General features: G+C 36.7%; 2 pseudogenes; both read left to right on the forward strand.

The window, feature by feature from the left end:
• The first annotated feature begins 1541 nt into the window (after nucleotides 1-1541).
• LOC118643536 lies at nucleotides 1542-2144 on the forward strand (annotated as a pseudogene).
• Nucleotides 2145-2392: 248 nt separating this feature from the next.
• On the forward strand, nucleotides 2393-2821 carry LOC118643537 (annotated as a pseudogene).
• Nucleotides 2822-9680: the final 6859 nt, after the last annotated feature.

Raw genomic sequence — 9680 nt, forward strand, 5'->3', positions numbered from 1 at the left:
CTACTTCTGAGAGATATGTGCATGCACTCAAATATCCACATACATGTGGCATATGACTTCAGACAGTTCATGTGTCATCTGGTGTTCATCTGTGGGTCATAAATTAAAAACCTCGTGGAGACTATCCCAGGATAAGTGCAAGGGAAGATTGTGTATCCAGTCACTGTGAGAGAACCATGTAGTAGTAGAATATGTTTGAATTAATAAATCTGAAAGGAAGTGCCCAGGAATTTACAAAACAAAGCAAAAAGAAAATGCAGCTCCATAGTCTGGTTTGTCATGGATAGGTTATACTTTTTACAACCTATAGACCTCTTGAATCTGTTTATTTTTATGTATTCTAAGCACCCCCCCCCAAAAAAAAAAACTTAACGCACGGAACCCATGAGAGTGGGCATGTAAAAAAAATTCTCTCTATGAATCACTTTTTTTCTGTTAAATTCTCAATTATATATTGAGGGTTTCTCTTTTGTGCAACCGTTGGAAAGAATTGAAAAAATCATGTTGAAAAATTTTAATTCATTTATTTACCTAGATATATATTTTCTGTGCTTATTCTGTATATGACAGGGCAGATGAATGTAAGATTAGCCCAACTACAGCTGTAGGGCTTTGGAAAACCTGCTCTGTATGCAAGCCTGTTTTTAACCAAATCATACATATTGAGGTTTGGACTCAGCAGAATTATTCCATTTAGGTTGCAACTTCCTAGGTATATCTCCTTTTGCCTTTCTTTCCTATCCTGCTCATGGTTGCATTACTTAAAGGAGTAACATCATTCCACTTATCTCTCATTACAGTTTTCCAGAGCAGTTGTTTAGATTCTGTTGCTAACTATTCTCACAATTCTATTCCAACTAAATTATGTACCAGTAAGCATTGCTTCAGTACTAGTAAAGAAGTTTTTTTTCCAGGTGCTTATATAACCATTACTGCCTGCTAATGAGTATGAGTTTATAGATCATGCTTAGGAAAACAAGAATCCTAGTGTATTAGTAGTAATAACTGCGTTTCTGAGCTTTTAAAAAAATAATAATAATAGCTGGACTTTTCTACTTCTTTATGTACCTTTAATTAAATCTGCAACCTAATGACATTTTAAATGTCCATCTCAGTTTATCAAATAATACTTTGTTTTTGTTAACTTGGTAACAAAGATCAGCTAATAACTTTTATGTATTGATGAAAATGTAAGTTCGAATAGCGTATTACTTGGATTGTCTTCAAGTTTGACTTGACTTATTATTAGTTAATAGTTTTGCATTTTCCCCTATGAGGTCAGCTTAAACATTTTACAGTTTTCTCTATGGATACTTTATAAGCACCGTTCATATATTCATATAAAAACAACAAAAAGTAGGAGGAGGCGGAGGTCGGCACCGCCTCTGCCCGCAGCTGTGGCGGGGCGTGGCTCCAGCCTTAGTGGTTTCTCCCTGGGTGGTGGCAGCCCCTCAGATGATGCCCCCTCCACTAGCTGAGCCCATGGGAGCCCGGGACCCCACTCCCCTGCCCATCCCCTCCCTGAGGCCCGCCGCCTGGCCATGGAGCAGCTGGGCCCAGCTTCTCAACCTGACCTTTCTGTTCAGCAACGGGTAGCAGAATTGGAAAAAATGAATGCAGAATTTTTACATGCACAGCAGGAGCTTGAGCAAGAATTTAATCAAAAGAGAGCAAATTTTAGAGTTGTTTGGCTGAAGAGGAGGATCTGAAAAGACAAAATGCAGTGTTACAAGCTGCACAAGATGATTTGGGACACCTTCGAACACAACTGTGGGAAGCCTAAGCAGAGATGGAGAATATTAAGGCCATTACTACAGCCTCTGAGAATACCAAAACCAGTTCGTGACTGTGAGCACCAGTTCCACCTTCGCCTGGAGCAGGAGCGAACACAGTGGGCACAGTACCAAGAATCTACGGAGAGGGAAATAGCTGATTTAAGGAGAAGGCTGTCTGAAGGTCAAGAGGAGGAAAATTTAGAAAATGAAATGAAAAAGGCCCAAGGGGATTCTGAAAAACTTCCTTCTGTTGTGATGCCCATGGAGAAGGAAATTGCAGCTTTGAAAGATAAACTGGCAGAGGCTGAAGACAAGATTAAAGAGACGGAAGCCTCAAAGAGCAGAAATGACAGAGGGAAACATCGATGAGAGAGAACCTTGATTAGCCACCGCCTGCCTGCCCCCTATTGGGGATTGGACCCACAACCTGGGCATGAGCTCTGACCAGGAATCAAACTGGCGACATCTTGGTGCATGGGTCGATGTTCAACCTGTGAGCCACACCAGCCAGATGACCTCAACTGTTAAAGATCTTCAGTCAGAAGGAAAATACCAAGTAAAATCTTGATGTATACAAAGAAATGAGGAACTCGAAAATGGCCTGTGGTGCTGTCAGGATGGGCAAGCCTCCCGTCCTTTGTACTGCCAGGAAGCTACAGAGCCACCGAGGAGATCAGCAGTGGCATGAAAAACAGCACAGGAAAGCTCATTTGGGCACAGCCCTGAAGGCCAAACCTTTTGGAGGCGCTTCCCATGCAAAGGGAATTGTGCTGGGAAAAGTAGGGGATGAAGCCAAACAGCCAAATTCTACCATGAGGAACAGGGTCAGGGTCCAGCTGGTCAAAAATGGCCAAAACCTCACTGCCTTTGTACCCAGTGATGGTTGTTTGAATTTTATTGGGAAACTAATGAAGTTTTGGTTGCTGGATTTGGTCACAAAGGTCATGCTGTTGGTGGCATTCCTGGAGTTCACTTTAAGGTTGTCAAAGTGGCCAGTGTCTCTTTTCTCCTTGTACAAAGGCAAGAAGGAAGGACCAAGATTATAAGTTTTGACGGTGAAAACACAGTAGTAATAAATTTTCATATGCCTAAAAAAATATAAAGAAAAGGAAAGAAAATCCTACTACAGCCATATATGATGGTCACATAATTGTTTTTTAAATGATTTAATAAATGTTTTAAACGTCCTTCTACTGTGGCAATATTGATATAATCCCGGTAAAAAAAAAAAAAAAGCTCTTTGGGTTTTGGGTTCCTCAAAATTTTTGAAAGTGTAAATGTTTTCTGAGACTAAAAGTTGGAAGAACTGCATCCTAAAATACAAACATGCTTGAAAATGATTCATATCAGATTCTGGAAAATGATTTTTTTTTGAGAGAGGACAGAATGGTGGGAAGGAATTTGGAAAAGGCATTAGTAGTATTCACACAAATGTAACGTGAATACCATTTAAATATTGTAAGGAGCACCTATATGTCTAAAAATGTTCCCATATTTTTTGTATGTTTGAACTAATTAATTAAAAAAATTTTTAATGAAAACAAAACAACAACAAAAATTAAAACAATAAATTAGCCATGGCTGGTTTGGCTCAGCAGTTAGAGTGTCGGCCCGTGGACCAGAGAGTCTCAGTTTCAATTCCTGCCAAGGGCATGTACCTCAGTTGCAATTTGTCCCTGCCCTGGTTGGGGTCGTGTGGGTGGCAACCAATCGACATGTCTTTCTCACATCGATGTTTCTCTCCCTCCTCCCTCCCTCCCTCTTTCCCTCCTGCTCTATCGGAACATAAATGCAAAAATTTCCTCAGGTGAGGATAAAAACACAGCAACAATAAATTAAAGCCTCTTTAGTCTTAATCTGTTGAATTTATGAACGTCATATTTGGATAGGACCCACACTGTATTCTAGATGGGCCTCTAAGACATGTAGTAATACCTTACATATTTTTTTAAGTATTGAAAGGTAGTATTTTTTCATCTTTAATTTAACTGGTAATACCTTTATGGACTATCTATGGATTTTCATGAACTTCAGTGGCCAACCCAGTATGTTAAGAGGCTGGGTCTTTGGCGTTATGAGTGCTAAAGCAGATTTATTATCTGCTGCTTCTCCTGCTATAAAAGTATTGATTTAGTCTACAGAGATCATGTCTACCATACTGTGTTTTAGATTAAAGCTAGCAGAGGCAAGCTAGGAATTTTTCTGAGCAGGTCCTGCCATAAAAGGAAAATAATAAAATTCCATGGTATTATCATTTTCACCTTAAGCCGTGAAGAAGGAATGATGGTGCTCCTTTGAAACTATCATTTGTTTGCAGTATTTCTCTTTCTTACATGACATTTGTGGGTTTATATCAGTGTTCTAAGGTATGGACTACAGACCCAACCAAGGTCCTTGAGACCTTTCAGAGTCTTTAAGGTCAAAACTATTTTTATAACAATACTAAGACATTATATACCTTTTAGGTGTGCTGACATTTTCACTGATGTTGCAAGAGCAATGCTTGGTAAAACTGCTGGTATCCAAATATGAATTAAGACAGTGACAGCAAATTGTACTGGTAGTCATTGTATTCTTCTTTGCCGCACACTTGTTAGGGTGTGGCGGGACCAACTTTATTTAAGGATGCCCTTAATGAAGCATTAAGAATTGTAGTCTTATTATATCCTGACCCTTGAGTACACATATTTAAGACATATTCTATGTGATAAAATGTGAAACAGTTATAAAGCACTTCTACTTCATACTGAAGTACAATGATTATCTCTAGGAAAAGCCACCTTGCAATTTGAGTCTCGAGCTTTTTCTTGGAAACCATTTTTATTGGAAAGAACAACTCACTATGGTTATTCAGACTTTAGTATTTGACAGATATTTTCTCACAAATGAATGGAATGAGCCTGTTACTTCAAGGAACACAATTGACAATATGTGTGGCCAATGATCAAATTAGTGTTTTCAGGCAAAATTTAAGGATTTTGAAAAAATTATGTCCATCATCGTAAATTTGTCAGCTTCACAGTAATTAACCATTTTTTTTCTGATGAGAGCACTGGTGACATTAACAAATGTAATATTTATATTTTTGTTTTATATATAGGGTATGGCAAAAGTAGGTTTACAGTTGTGAGTAAGGGAAGCAGTTTGTTTTTATATTATTGCTTATTTATTGTATTTTTTCGTATGAAAAACTCAACCTATTTTTGCCCCACCCTGTATAATTTATAAGTGTCAATGTTTGGAATATCTGCATAACTCATACTGATATTTTCTAACATGTAATAAATTTATTCTTACTTTAAATGAATTAGTAAATACATTAAACATTTCTCAGTTGTTTTTTTAACATTTCTCAGTTTTAATTTCTAATATGATAAATATCAATAGATACAGTCTACAACAAACCATATTTGGGGCTCTCAGTACTAAGAGTGAAACAGCCCAAGTGTCCATCAGTAGGCAAGTGGATAAAAATCTGTGGTACATTTACACAATGGAATACTATGCAACTGTTAAAAGAAAAACCTCTTACCCTTTTGAGACAACAAGGAGGAACCTGGAGAGTATTGTGTTAATCAAAATAAGCCAGTCAGAGAAAGATAGGTAGTACGTGATCTCTCTTATTTGTGGAATATAATAAACAAAATAAATAGATCCAGAGACATGGAAGTAGGGAACAGACTGACAAACCTCAGAGGGAAGGGGGTGGAGATAAACTAAAGACCCTGATATGCTTATATGCACAACCAATGGACACAGACAACTATTTGGTGAAGGCAGGGTGGGGGAGGCAGTGGGGAGGAGGGTGTCAATGGGTGAAAAAGGGACATCTGTAGTACTTTCAAGAATAAAGACAAAAATTAAAATTAAAATTTAAAAAAGAGTATAACCCTGGCCAGTTTGGTTCAGTGGTTAAAGGGTCCTCCTGTAGACTAAAGAGTCTCAGGTTTGATTCCAGTCAAGGTCACACTTCAACTGCTGGCCCTGGTTGGGGTCATGCAGGAGGCATCCAGTCAGTGTCTCTCTCTCTCTCTCACATTGATGTTTTTCACTCTCCCTCCCTCCCACTCTGTCTGAAAATCAATGGAAAAATATCCTCGGGGTATGATTTAAAAAAAAAAAAAAAGTGTATAAAGGGAGTTTTAAGACCACAAGAGTTTGAGAACCACTAGTCTATATCACTTTTTCTGTTGCACATATATTTATATTTATCAGGACTGTGTGTGTGTGTTTGTGTGTGTGTGTGTGTGAGAGAGAGAGAGAGAGAGAGAGAGGGAGAGAATAAAATAAAATCTGTTTATGCAGATTATAGAAACCTTCATAAGGCACTTTTGTAGCTATTTAATAAACTAAAATGTGGATTTATGATACATCCTAACAGACATCAACACAATAACATACTGTACTAAATCAGAAAATGTGTCTTAGTTCAACCAGCTGTCCCTGTAAGGTATGTGTATATGTGTGTAAGTAAAGAAAAATCCACATACTTAACTTGTATACTAAAATGACTGGGCATATGCACGCACAGATCAATTATTACAGCTGTCTCTGTAAGGCAGGATTTGGGAGGGATTTTTATCATAGTTGTTAAGAGTTAGGGCCTGGCCCACTAGGTTGGAGTATACCCCTATACACCAAGAGGTGGCGGGTTTGATTCCCAGTCAGGGCACATACATTGATTGTGGGTTTGATCCCCAGTTGGGGTGCATGTGAGAGGCAGTCGATAAGTGTTTCTCTTACATCGATGTTTCTCTCCCTCCCTTCCTGTCTCTAAAATCAATTTTTAAAAAGAGAGAGAGAGTCTAAAAGTCTAGTTTTGAATCCTGGTACCAAATCATTTTAATCCAAATATCAGTTTTCCCATCTTTATAGTGGGGAGGATAAAAAAATCTACTTCCTAGAGTTGTAGTGAAGATAACATGAGATAATTTACATTAAATACTTATAATAGTACATTACACAGTAATACTAAAAAGAATGTTAGTTATTTTTTGGAAATTGTCAGTAGATACTATAAATCTATATAGCGCATATAACATTTTAGAATTAATTCCAAGCCCTGGCTGGTTTGGCTCAGTGGTTCATGCATCGTTCCACGAACCAGAGTCACGGGTTCGATTCCAGTCAAAGGCACGTACCTTGGTTGCGGGTTGTGTTGGAGGCAGCCAGTTCATGTGTCTCTCTCACATCTCTCTCACATCGATATTCCCCTCCCCTTCATCCGAAGATAAATGGAAAAATATCCTCAGGTGAGGATTAAAAAAAATTAATTTTAGTAAATAATAAATGTATATATGTTTTTTAAATGAAGTCTTTTTTATTATTTTTTTCCTTTATTGATTTTAGAAAGAAAGGGAGAAGGAGAGAGAGCTAGAAACATCGATGAGAGAGAACATTAGTTGGCCACTTCCTGCTTGCCCCCTCCTGGGAATCGGACCCACAACCTGGGCATGTGCCCTGACCGGGAATCTAACTGGCTACCTCTTGGTGCATGGGTCGATACCCAAACACTGAGCCATACCGGTTGTGCTAAATGTACATTTTAGATTAAGTCTTCTGTGTCCCTGTATCCAGGTCCCTTTACCTGTATAATTATTTATATCTATAAAACACATGAACACATATTATGGTATATAATATATACTATTCTGAACATTGTTTTTTTTTCCCCTCCCACTGAATATTTCTTGATTGTCGTTTCTTATCAGTACATATGTAACTGCATCTTTTTTTTTACAGGTGCATAGTAATCTATGCCCAAATCACAACATATTTACTGATAGCTACTTATATTGTTTTGTTCTATCATTTACTGTTAAAATAATGCTGCAGTGAATTCTATGTTTTTATATAACCAGACAAATAAATAGTATCTTTTTTCCGGCATGGATTGGACTAGTGTGGCGAGTCTTCAGAATCCAACTGGAGTTTCCAAAGGGCTATGTGCAGTTGAAAATGCTTTTAATAAAGATGTTCAGTTAAGTTAAAAACCAGATTTAATTTTAAAATTTCAAATAATATTAATGGAGATCATTAGATTATATATTTATTGAAAGGGAGCTTTAAAAATTTAAAGGTAATTAGACTAAAGTATTTCTAAGGCTTCTCAGCTCTCATTTTTATACTGTCTTAATTATTTTACTTCTGCATTTCTTACCATGTAATTAGATTAGTTTCGTTGATAGAAAAGTCATTTTTTTGCCCAGATCATTGTAAAATGAGAAGTTGCCTGTGATGGTCAGTTGTCGTGTTCTCTTAACTAAGCTACTATTCCAGTTATTCAAGCACTAATGTAGGTGTTAATGAGAAAGCTTTTGTAATTGTGATTAAAGTCCATAATCACACCCTAGTCATTTTGGTTCATGGTTAGAGTGTTGACCTGCAGACCAGAGAGTCCCAGGTTTGGTTCCTGCTAAGGGCACATACCTTGGTTGCAGTTTCTCCCTGGCCCCGGTTGGGGTCGTGCGGGTGGCAGCCGGTCGATGCGTCTTTCTTGCATTGATGTTTCTCTCTCTCTCTCCCTATCTCCTTCCTGCTCTATCTGAAGATAAATGCAAAAAAATAAAAAAGGTCCTGAATTTAAGTAAGAAAGATTATTCTACATAATAGGGGTAGGTGTTTTCTTCTGTGAGTGGAAAGGACTTGAGAGTACAGTATTTTCTGAACCTTCCTTGAATAAAAATAAATTCCACTTGTGGATAGCAAAAAAAAAAAAAAAAATTGCTTAAAGATGATACTGCTTCAATATATTTTTGTTCTATATTGTTTTCACTACTAAAATATCCATGGTAAGGTCTCTGCCTCTAAAATGCAAGATTTGCTATACAGCACATACCAAATAAAACAATAAGTATTCAGATACCTTGAAAAATTGAAAACAATTCAAATGCAGGGTGTACTAATAATGTTTTGTTGTAGTAGAAAGCTTTCACAAAGAAGCAGCTTGATTTTTCCATTCTGTGGTTTGAAATTGATGGTTGTTCTTAAAAATATTTACCAACTTGCAAAAAATAACATACTACAACAAGTAAAGAATGATTTTTCTTTCAATGGAGATCCAAATTACAAAGGAAAATTACATAACTTAATACAAAATCTGTCATCTTAAGTTTTCATTTAGAGACTTAGACAAATGTTATTTCATAGCTATCCTTATAATAAAATATACAAGATTTTTAAGTTTTCATTTATTGACCTCATAATGTTTAAAAGTTAAATAGTTTGTAAAATGCTTAAGTGCATTTTAAGCGAGTGTTGGCATCATCAGGAAGCTTCTTTATAAAACACAGACAACTTATTGTCAATAGTCAGCTTGGCCTTAGTAATTATTTCAACCTTCATTTATAAAAACTGGAAGGTAGCCCTGGCTGGTTTAGCTTAGCGGTTAGAGTAGGCAGGATCGTATTTTAATAATATACATACATAATCTTTATAATGAGAAAAATATTAGAATAAATAAAGCTGATATATATTCATGACATTTATTTTTCTGAATTACTTTAATTTTATAATGTGAACCTTCAAGGCGTAGAAACAGGCTGGGAATCATGTGATCTAGTTTTCCAAACTAGTCATTTGTATATCAACTTCATGCTCTTTTGCCAAAAATCTGTGTATGACCTTTATCATATATATTTTAAATTTCATCATTCTTACTTCAAAAGATTAAGTAAAAATAACATTGTATATTCTAGTCTTAAATGGACAATGACCATAATTTGCCATGAGAAAAGGAAAGCATAAAATATATATAATTGAGAAAATAATATTAAATTCCAGCCAAATGTCATTACTTTTGCAAAGATCCTGAAGTTTGTTTATTTTTCATTTAAAAAGGAATCTTGGCCCTGGCTGGTTTGGCTCAGCGGATTGAGCGTCAGTCCACGGACCAATCAGTCGTTC

Source organism: Molossus molossus, unplaced genomic scaffold (assembly GCF_014108415.1).
Source record: "Molossus molossus isolate mMolMol1 unplaced genomic scaffold, mMolMol1.p scaffold_m16_p_4, whole genome shotgun sequence".
In the NCBI taxonomy this organism is placed as follows: Eukaryota; Metazoa; Chordata; class Mammalia; order Chiroptera; family Molossidae; genus Molossus; species Molossus molossus.